Consider the following 12343-nt stretch of genomic DNA (forward strand, 5'->3'; position numbering starts at 1 on the left):
CACCATTCGATTCAGCGACGTCGAATTACCTTTGTATCAAACTGTCGAGAACTTCTACCTGAAAGTTTTTCCTTCACCTCTTATTGACTGGGCTAGATGTTAACAATTAAACTTTTTTTAAAAGTCTGTTACTATAAATGTAATCTAATCAGTTAACTGTGATTAAAGAGTATGCTCGTTATGCGGATAAAGTAGTGTAATGGTATGGATGATCTAATCAGTTTTGCGAGCTAGACAGTGTTGTATGTGAGGTACGATAAGCTTGCAATTGATAAGAAAGAAAAGACAAAGGAGCTATACAGGAATGTATACAGAAACTGAGTGTAATAGTACGAGAGTTATACGTATGCAACGGAAGGTTTGTATACATGCATTTTGAAAAATATCGAATGCGTGAAATAAAGTGCTATGTTTGAATAATTATTTTTATTTTAAATTGGAATTGTAAATAATATAATTAATTATTAGACAATATTTTCTAGAAACTCTGAAAAGTACCAGTAAATATTGTTAGATATTTTAAATAACAATAACATTGAAAAAACCCACCCACTGCGGCGTTAGTAAAGTCCACCTTGCCGACAGAAGATTATTTGACAATATTTGAATATATCACATTTGATATTTAACAAAACCAAGCCTTGTTTCATTCACGTTTTTACAGTAATTACTATTTGTTATTTAAATTACCATTTTAATTAATATTTAAAATACGAATAAATTATGTTCCCAACCCAGTATATATGCAGATAAAAGGAAGAAAAGTGGATCAAAATAAGTAAGTTTGTCTACATAACGTATTCAGAAATAAATTTGAAGGCTTCTACCTATCAGAATCTTGATATTTACAAATGTCGATGACTATCGATAGCAATATCAATAACTTTACTAGAATTGAACGGTAGTAAGTTACACAAGCAATTTGTGGACCCCTCAGAAGTTAGAAATCGAATATTCGACTTTCGATATCGGTCACATTATTTAACTCGATGGCAGAGAAGAAAACGATTGAAAATATCCTACTGGCATCATCGATAAAGGATCGCATCGTAATCAACATTCGGCCGATAAGATTATCGATACTCGAAACATATGGTTCTTATTTTGAAGGGCTCAATGAGAAGAAAAAGGTCAAAGATAAGAAAGTATTTTATCTGACGTTTATTCTCATTTTTCTTTCGGTTCAGTCATTCTAATGAGAGAGATCGTAAAGGAATCCAAACTTATGGGGGAATACAAAGTTTGATATTTCTTTTTTAAATAAAATAATCTTCGATATTCTACGGGGAATCCTAAAAGTTGCTTTATTGACAAAACAACAAAATGAATCAATATTGGTTTTTATGAATAAAATTGCAATATTTTGTTAGTCATTTGAAGAGATATGAATTTTTCGTAATTCACAAAATTTTTAGTAAAAATAAATTAAGAATTTTGTCAATTCGTTAGAACATTCTGTATATTCCTATTTTCTGATTATTTTGATAAATATTTGATCAAATATTAATATAACAGAAACAAGTTTGTTATTATGACGGGAAGTTGACTATTTGATTGCTTACGATCCGTTATAATCTGCAGGCCAAACAAATCCTTGGAATGTCCAATAAGCTCGTCCAGTAAACGTCAAGATAGAAGTTCATATCCGACTCAACAAGTTATCTTCTCGTTCGTTTTCGAGCATTTTGCTGTTACCATCATTTTCCATTTCCAGCATAATCATCGTTCCGGTTAATTATAACTTTGCTTAATTGCCTTTGGTAAAATCTTCGGCAAATAGATCCGGAGGCAAAAGAGTTATACCGAAAGGACCAATGGTTTGCGTCATAGTCTTTGATTACTCGCAATTGATTAGAAAGCAAAGAAGATTTTCAACGAACGAGTTAGAATTCAATGAATATTTCTGATCTGTTAATACAACTTTTTATAGGATTTTTTTTGTATTTTTTTTAAATCGTAAATTATTATTAAAATTGTTCGTTTCGATTCTTTTTTTTTATTTTTATTGAACTTTGATTTATAAAATAAATAAAATATATTATTAAACATATTTATACGTAATATAATATATATGTATACTTCAGAATAAGAAAAAGTAGAGACTCAATTTGCTTTGATAAATATTTTTATGTGGGTTTTCTCTAAAAAAAAAGATTCTATAAATAATAAATTTATTACGATGTTCTGTAATTTTTGTTAAACTTTAGATCTTTCTTTTGATAATTATTTTGAAGCATACATCAAAAACGAAAGATAGCGTGGAAATGCATGCGATCCACGTGGCCTGAACCCTAAAAAAAATTGAAAAACCTGTCTAACACAGATCATTATAATTCATAATTTTGATTATTCTTATTAGTCTTATAATTATTATTAACACTAAACCTACCGATACTTCATGTATACATATTTCTACTATGAACGGTCAAATGACTGCTTTAAAAAAAAAATCACATATCTTAACATGGAATGAGATTTTAGCCAATTGAATAGTTAACAATATATTTTATTTTATTTAAAATGTTTTCACTGCATTTTGTTTACAAATTACCAAAGCGCGTGGTATAAGTTTAGCGTTAATTCTTAATTATTCTTGTAACTTAAAAACCGTAATATACGAGATAACGATATTTCATTTGTAAGAAAAAAGTCAAGTATCACGACAACAACAAAAATAAAATATAGAAGAAGAAGAAGAAGAAGTAACCAAAGAAGACGGTAGAAAAATAAAAAAGAAATAAAAATAGAGAAATAGAGAAAAAGAAATAATCGTAGAGGAAGAGGAATTTGTCGTGTGTGTGTATGTGTGTGTGTGTGTATAGAATGAAGGAGTAGGAGAACAAATTTAGTGTCTCGTTGGGAATCTGCGTATAAGCGTACGTTTCCGCTACGGTTTATAAAATCGGAAGGAAGGTTTGAAGTTGGGGAAGGTACGTGAAAGAATAGTAGGAAGAGGTGAGGTATCAAGCGTTATGTTACCAGGTATACTTTTTCGTGTTTAGACGCATGTACAAACAAATACATAGATATACGGGGAGAGAAAGAGAGAGAGAGAGAAGGTTTGGTAACGTTCTTTTACGGTGATTTACAGATGCGTTGTCCTTTCTAGTGGCTGGATGGTCGTCCTGGGTCCATCGAAGCTACGTTGCTGAGCTCTTCGACGCCGGGACAGCTTTACGCCGGTATAGAAACGTGCTGGGTAAAAATCGTCGTGTTTTTTCCCGTGGGTTCATTCTCTCTCTTTCTCTCTTTCTCTTTCCCTGTCCTTTTTTTCCCTTTTCTTTCTCTATTTCTTTATTTCTTTTACGTATAAACGGAGGTTTCGAGAGCGTGCCTCCCCTAATTTATGACCCAGAGACTAGGGAAAAAAAAAAGAAAACGCGTTGGAAGAAGTTAAAGAATGAGAAGTAAAAGTAACGGATAAAGAAAGAATGATAGAAAGAGTGTATTCACGTTTATATATCTACTACGGTTGGTAAACTATAAAAATAAGAACGACGAACGTTCACACACTTGTTTCTTTTATTGTATTTTCTCTCATGATTTCGATAAAGGATAATACACGTAGACGTTTAAGTATTTTTCCCTGAAATGATTTTCAATGCTTGTTAGATAGAATTGTAAAGGTTTGAGTTATATGTTTACGAAACTGGAAGTAAAAGAAATAAACAACGAAAGTATTATAGAAAGAGACCACATTTTTTTACTGTGCCACACAATTAGTAAACTATAAAAATAATAACGGGAAATATTCACGCTTGTTTCTTTTCTTTTATCATGATTTCGATAAAGGATAAAACACGAAGACGTTTAAGTATTTTTCCCGACACAATTTTCAAAGCTTGTTAGATAGAATTGTGGAGGTTTAAGTTACGTTCACGAAATAAAAATAAAAGAAACAGTAAAAGAAGAGATATAAAGAAAGAATGATGGAAGAAGTATACACTTATATCTACCAGGGTTTGTAAACTATAAAAATAAGAACGACGAACGTTCACACTTGTTACTTTTCTTTTCTCATGATTTCGATAAAGGATAATACACGTAGACGTTTAAGTATTTTTCCCGACACAATTTTCAATGCTTGTTAGATAGAATTGTAAAGGTTTGAGTTATGTTTACGAAACTGAAAATAAAAGAAATAGACAAAGAGAGTATTATAGAAAGAGACCAAATTTTTCTACTGTACCACACAGTTAATAAACTATAAAAATAATAACGGGAAATATTCACGCTTATTTCTTTTTTTTCTTGTTATTTCAAGGAATGAGAAAATAGGAATCCAGGGTCTGAAATAAAATAAGGGAAAATAAAGGGGTGAGCAATAGACAAATAACTTACCGATTAAACAAATCTAAACAAAAAAGTATAATATTAAACACACGATCGTGGTGATACTGTAAAAAGAATGAGAATACAGAAATCTAATGTCTAAAATAAACAAGGAAAATATTGAAGAAACAATAGATTGATACCCTAATTGACAAATCCTTTTATCGATTAAAAACAATCTAAACAAAAAAGTATATTATCAAACACACGATCGCGGTGATACTGTAAAAAGAATGAGAATACAGAAATCTAATGTACGAAATTCAAGGAACATGTGCGAAATAAAGAAAAAAAAATATTATAGAAACAATAGATTGATACACTAATTGACAAATCCTTTTATCGATTAAAAACAATCTAAACAAAAAAGTATGATATCTAATATACGATCGAAGTGACACTGTATAAAGAATGGGAAAGTAGAAATCTAATGTCCGAAAAATGAAATAGAGATGAGAAATAAGAGGAAAAATAAAAGAATAGTAGCAATAGAGACTAGCAGCGCTTTAATGCAGAATCAACGCAATATTTTTCAATAAGGAACCTTTAAGAAGACGCATTAACGGTCCACCCTCGAATATATATATCACGACGGTAATGACGCGCTATACGGCAGCCAGTTCGGCAGTAGCATAACGGACCCCGGAAGCCTGGGATGAGTTTGGTGGTAGAACTTACTTGCCAAGTCGAGCAAACCTTATAAATGCCATCGTGGAACTATAAACCTATGATGCACGAGCACCCAGAACCAGCTTGAGAGCTCGACTCCAACCGTGTCCTCCCTCATTCATTCTCTGTCTTCGTTTATCTCATTTCTTTTTCCTCCTTTTCCGAACCCTTTCCCTCCTCCCTTCCCCCCACCCTTCCATCAACCCTACGACACACCTAGCTACCCCTCATTCTTTCTTGCAGATCGGCTGATTTTAGACTTTAACAGTTCGTTTTTCCATTTTCTTGTATGATTTCTACAGAGACGGAACAAAAATAATCGAATAATAAATAAGAAAATAAAATGCATCGTATCTCGGAGCCGTAAACAAAAAAAGAAAAGGTAAAGTCGAATACTCTTTCGTGGAAGGGTACTGGATTTTTCTATAATGAAAAAAATCCTTATTAACGAGATATGGTGGGTTCTTTCCTTTCTAACAGGTCATTCTTATTTCTTTTGGTAATAATAAAGATAAGAAGTAGGTAAAAAGAAATATAAAAAATGAACCGATGGTAATAAAATAAATCGAAAGAGTATCTGTAATTTATTATGCTTCCTTACTAAAGTACGCCTTTACCCCATTATCTTTCCCGAAACCGAACCGAAGAGATGGAAGGTTTTTAGATTCGAATAAAAGGTTTCACTTCGAGATGGAGAACGAAAGGAATCTTAAAGGATGAACTAACTACTCTCGGCCTACCGAATGGTAGTAGTACTCTCTTCTTCTTCATAAGAAATTCCGAGTGGAAGTAATTAGTGGTACTACCTGATTATCAAGCGAATACGACTTTTTCTTTTCCTGTCTAGACGAATTATATTTGAATCTCTCTGGGAAGAAAGGAAAAAGAAGAAAATTTGAAAGAAAATCATATCTGTGAGATAGAGAATCTTTTAACGTTAATGAAACGCCAAGTAGATATTATCTATTCGATTTTGTACGTCTTATGTATGAAGATAAATTATTTTCTTTTTATTACAATTTATTCGTGTAATTTAATAATGTAATATATAAGATAATTTTAACGTCAATTTTGGGGGGATTTACGATCGTTGAAATATTTTAGCAATTAAACAATGAGAGGAAATAATTTAGAAATAAGGAAATAATTAGTTATTTCTTTCTTCTTGTTTGTAAATAATTAATGTTTGATGAAAAGTATAGTTCGCGTGAATGAACACATGAGAAATTTTCAAAGAACGTGTTATAAGATCCAATAAAGTTGGCACGTGACAACAATCTGTGAGTACGTGGTTATTGTCTGAGATTGAAGGAAGGGTCGTCAGAAAAAAAGTCGCAAAGAGTAAAGAGTCAGAACAAAGCGTTCAAGGGTGAGTAAAGAACTAAAATATCTAAACGTGAAAACATTGTACGGCAAAGTATTTAGAACAGTAGTCTTCAAACTTTTTCAGCTTACGGAACCTTTATGAGTGTGGAAATATTTTATAGAATTCTTCTTTGTAAACAAATCAGTTTTTAATTTGTTCGTATTTCTGTGTACTGTTTTTTATGCTATTTGAAATAGTTATAAGAATGTTTGGTTTAATAAATAGTTTCTGAGATAAAATATTTCAAATATGACAAATGATATTAATACAATGTAATATATCAAAACGAAAATTCGTTGAACCCTAGGGAAGGTTGCATGGAGCCTTAGGGTTGCGTCACGGTTGCATTTTCAATTTTCAAATTTAATTATAAAGACTATTGTAGATTAAACTATATGCATACTGAGGAGAATTTGCCTTATTGAATTACGAAAAGGTATATAAAATTATTATAAATATATTATTTATTATAGTATATTAATACAGTATCCTATATTATATTTTTCTTTCAGAAGAATTTTGAACACAGAATTAATGAATGAAATGGCTACAAATTTGTATTAGAAAATTGTAAACTGATTCCTGTCGTTTGCTCTGAAATAAAGCAAAGATACTATCATTATCATTATTATTATTATGTTTTTCTTTTATTTTTCGCATATACATATATGTATTATTATTATATAAATATGTATAAGTGTATTATATTGTTTTTAAGAGAGATTAATATAAAAGATGATAAAGAAACAAAAAATGCTAACTGAAAACAATTTTCAACGAATGGAGATAAAAAACGGTAACGACGAAGGGTTACGTTCTCGATCGGGCGAATGGAAATAAAAATATTCATGGTACGTGAAAGTCGATCGTTCAGCATCGTTTCGGGGGTTCCAGACAGGTGCATACTCGTGTGTAACGAGACAAACGTGGTTGTACGTCCGTAGCTTTACGTGCCTGCAGTAGGCGACGTGGTTACCGCTTTGACAGTTCGCACAGTTCGAAATCCAATAAAAACCTAATTGAATCTGTGACGCCGCCTGACTTCACTAATGAAATTTCAAAGTACCAATTTCACGTTACACCGTTCTGGCCTACCTGTCCGTAGAGGGAGAAGAGGCGGAGGAGTTGAAAAAGAGGAAGAGAGAGAGAGACAAGGGGTGGGAGGTTCAAGGGTGGAGGTGGTGGGTGGGAAACACTCACTGCTAAAGTAGAAATACTGGATAGCATCGTTTAAACTCCCTAAATTGAAATAAAATGAGTTTTGCAACTTAAATTGTCCTATCGGCGTTTGATCGTAATTTTCGTTTGATTAACATTTAACTTATACTTGAAATAATATAATATAACGACAACTAAGTACTTTGAAAAATGATCGGTTGAAAATGCGACGAGTAAACGGGTGGAAATGGAGAAAATTATTGTATAAAACGTATAGTAACGTCAATTATACAGTAGTTCGGATATTATTAACGTGTCGATTTAGATGGGCAGGTCATATAGCACGTGGTTAAAGATCGAATCGCGTATATAATATTAAGTGGTAAGATCTAATGAGAAAAAACCATTGAGTAGAGACCAAGACGTAAATGGGAAGACAATATTTAAATAAAACACTAGGTTCGTGAATGGAATGACGGGAACAAGAACATTTTCGGGATTTGGGTATTTGCGGTAATGAAATTTCGAGTTTCTAACCCTAGCTGATAATAATAACAATACCAACAACTAATTTAATACTCTCTTAACAAAAGTGGCTGATAAGGTTAACAAAATCTTTCTTCCTTTCTTTCTCAGTAGGTACATTTATATGTAAAGGTAAGGTAGTTATCACAGAGTTAGGCTGTTTTAACGACCTAATGTGTATGAGAGAGACACAATAGGGTTATTTTTAATTGCAGTGTTAGTCAAACGGCGGCACGTTTCTTCTGCAACGTTGAAACGACGTAAGTTTTGTTCAAGTTTTTGGGGGTAAATCTTGGTGTAGGAGGAGGTTCGCTATAACCACACCGTACTGCGACGATATTTCATCAGAAGTATGTTGCACTCGTGTGTCTTGTTTGGTAGAATGGATGGTAGAGAAGGGATGAAAGAAGTAAAAGTGTTGAGAAGAGTACTAAAACGATGAGAATAAGATATATATAAGATTATATACGACTGGCCATTCATTCGTATCGCGAGCACGTGCTAGCCGAGGTTAATTTTAAGAAACGAATGTCACTTCTTAGTTAAACTCTCGTCCGTTGGTCGGAGTCCGAAAAACTTTGTTTTTTTTTTTCTTTCCCCCAAACTTCCCGTAATTGCGCCACTATCTTACTCGAGACCGCATAATTTCCTACTTGCGAGGACTGAAATTATTCTAACTATGAGAAAAATAATAGGATGTAGGCACAGTCCTCCTCGTTGCTGTTGTTCTTGTTGTTTCGTATAAGTTTCTTCAGTTTTTACGAGGAACCGTGCCGTTCTTCTTCCCTTTTTATATCTCCAACTTTTTCCTCCGCCTTTTTTTCTTTTTTTTTTTTTTTACTTCTTCCTCTTTTTTATTTTTTATTTTTCCTAGAGAGAGAACAAAAAATTGTCTCTATCTCGGTGATGGAACGTCTCGGGGGAGAACTCAACGATGAATCTTTGCTCGCTAGTTTTTTCCTTCTTTCGTTCTTTTGATTATTCTGAAATGTTAATAATAAAAAAAAAGAAAAGAAAAGAAATTTGAAGAAGCCGTTGGTTAATTTAAAATATATTTTAATACATCATCACAAGATATTTTATTTATGTCACTCAACACGTTTAAGTATAATCGTTTCAATTTTTGTTACTTACGTGTTATAAATAATTTTTGTATTTCTACATTCGATATTGTCGTTAAAATATAAGGAACTATTATTTTTTATAAATAATTATTTCTAATATTACACTAAATTGTTTTCATTAATGTATAATATATAAATCTATATCATAGAAATAATAAAATTTAGTTAACAGAACATTTGCTTTATTTAAAAAAGTAATTACGTACGTAATAGTAAAAATTATTATTACGATTATTAAATTTTGTTTATCCATGTTAATATTTTTAATGTAAAAAGAACTATAATTTTTATTTAAAAAATCTAGTATATAAATTTAAATTTATATTTTATATCTGTTATGACAGCACACATGAATCCAATTATTAGAAAAAGTGGACGTTTCCTTGTACAAAAAAAAAAAAATACTCGCGGATAAAAATGAAATGTGCAAACTAACGTGATTAGAAAAATCTATCTGTGGTAACGATGATCACGGTGTCCTCAAGTTATTTGTGAAATAGTCCTATCTTCGACGAATTGCCATCGATATCCTACACTTAAGTTAACGATGTCTACTTCAATAACCATTTTCCTAGTTTTCTCTTTATACCCCCATTTAGAATCCCATCGACACGTTCGTTATCTCTGGTAAGACGAAAATTGTGCAGCACGAACGATCGCTGATATTACCTGGATTATACTAAACGAATTCGTGCTAGCCGAAACCGCGTGTTCTATATTCTTTTCCTTTTTTCTTCTCTCTCTTTCTCAATTTTTATTTCTTTCACAGGTTGTTTTTTCTTTTTTTTCATGACGTTGTAAAGCTAGGTCCTCTCTCTTTTCATTGCAGTCTCCATCTTTACCCTCATTCTCTCAATCTCATTTTAATTCCCCGTTCACGTAGCGTTATATTCTTGTCTCTTTTACCCCATTGTCGTAAACACGACGTTCCCATGGGATATCAGGCTTCGTCGTAATTGTATTAAAACCAGAGTCGAGTAGCCGGAAAGTTGTGAGTTACCAGGAAGCCAAAACGTTTCCTCCGTCGCCGGATGATGAATGAATACCGTGACCGAGCTCTCTACGGTCAAGGTCGAAGGTCTTCCTAATTCTTAACCAGGGATGAAACTATCAAATGAGATTCAATGAAAAAGATATTTTCATCGTTTAGACTTATACGAATCATATTAATTCCTATTTAAAATTAATATCCATCAAATATCTCTCTCTTATTTTCACATCGATTAAATTTGTTCATGATTAATATTAAATTGAAATAAAACAGTGATATGAAGAATTTTTGTTATTTTTAAAACATAAATAGATAATAGATAACTTTAGAAATCCGTTATATCAAGATTAATGTGTTTTAAAAGTGTGTGCGTGTGATATAAAATAATAATCATAAGTATAATAAAATTTGTTTTCTATAGAACATTATCAAGATGATCTTTTTTTTTTTATAAAATTACAATACAACGTTACAGTTGAAAAGATACAATTTAATCTAAACGTTAGGCTCAGCATTAATATTTGTAGTTTAAAGGTAAAGGTACTGTCGGAGAACGATGTGAAATTGCCTCTAATGACCGGGGGATAACGCGTAGAATGTCAAATTGCATCCTCTCAACATTCGTGGATCGCCTAAATCACCGGTAAATGAAATTAATTTATCCCAGCCAATCTGTCGCTTTGCCGTTACACTCCTCGCATCCGGGACCGTATATATGCGTACGCGATGCGTGCGACAGACAATATATTTGCTGGTAGCTTTCTCCTATACTCCTCCCCTAACATTTCCCTACGTATAGTAGAGAGGAGAGTAGTAGTCACGTGACACCGTAATGCAACACCATTCGGGAGTTCATTCGGTCGACCGACTAGATAAAGAGCTCACATCATTTTCTACGACTTTTCAATTCGATCACATACCACCACACTCATACTTTCGAGAATTGAACACATACGTTGCTTCTGGTTTTGCGATATTACTTTGCCGAACATGGCGTCGGTTCTTCCTTTCTCCCCTTTTTTCCTGTTTTTTCTTTTTAAAAAACATCAAGAATACTATTTTTTCATTACAGGTTGGTAAGAATGCACTAGAGGAATATAATTTATGAAAAATGTTTGCTAAAATGTGGAAGATGATGAATTTTGTATTTTAATAACGGATGGATAGTATCTTATTATAAGGATCATTGTTTTAAATAAGAATTTTATTTTGAATCCTTAATATTGCATTTAGTTAATATTGTCAGGTGTTGTTTAGGAGATTAAAATTTAAAAAATAGATATATTTATTTTTTAATACACAGTAGGATTTTGATCAAACAGAGTGATCGGGGTACTTATATTTTAAAAATACGTATAAGTGTTTTTTATAATTTATATTTATATTAACACCACCCTTCCACAATATATTAATAAAATAAAATAGAAAATCAAACACTTTTATATTATAAATAATTAAATAATAATTAATACACTCTCTATTAAAAAACATTCTACTTCCTTATAGCAATTAAAAATTTGTTTTATACATAAAGTTAAATCTTTTATATGCATAACGTTAATAATTAATAATCTACTTTTCTATAGCAATTTTAAATTTGTTTCTATACACAGGGTTAAATCTTTTGTGTGTGCATAACATTAGTTAATATTATAAAAAAAGAAATAAAATAATAGTTTGATTTGTCTGTACGAACACCGCATACTTTGACAAGTGCACTAGTTTGAGTACAGTAAGTGCACTACTACTGATGGCATAAACAGTAAGCTAAAGGAAAGCACAGTGTGTGTTGCTACCTTCGAAAGTTTTAAAAATAAAGCTGTAGCTAGGATATGCAAAGCCGTCCGCTTCTTTACTTTCTGCGTTGATTAATATTGCAATAACAACATGCGCATTATTCAGAGGATTATCCCTTTCGCTTTCCGGAAAACGTCGACGAACGCGTGAGCCAACCCCCAACCCATACTCCTATTCACCCCTTCATACTCTTTCCCCTATCTATCTATTTCCTTCTTCCTTCTACTTTCATCTACTAAACGATAATCCTTGCATGAAATTGTTATCAGGAGTGACGTAAGAATGATACATAGACAGATATATAACGTGTATAATCAAAAAATATATATTTTAAATTAAAAATAATACAAAATGTGCTTAAAATTATTTTGTTATATGAAA

The sequence above is a fragment of the Polistes canadensis genome, unplaced genomic scaffold (assembly GCF_001313835.1).
Source record: "Polistes canadensis isolate GaletaPanama2010 unplaced genomic scaffold, ASM131383v1 scaffold_163, whole genome shotgun sequence".
In the NCBI taxonomy this organism is placed as follows: domain Eukaryota; kingdom Metazoa; phylum Arthropoda; class Insecta; order Hymenoptera; family Vespidae; genus Polistes; species Polistes canadensis.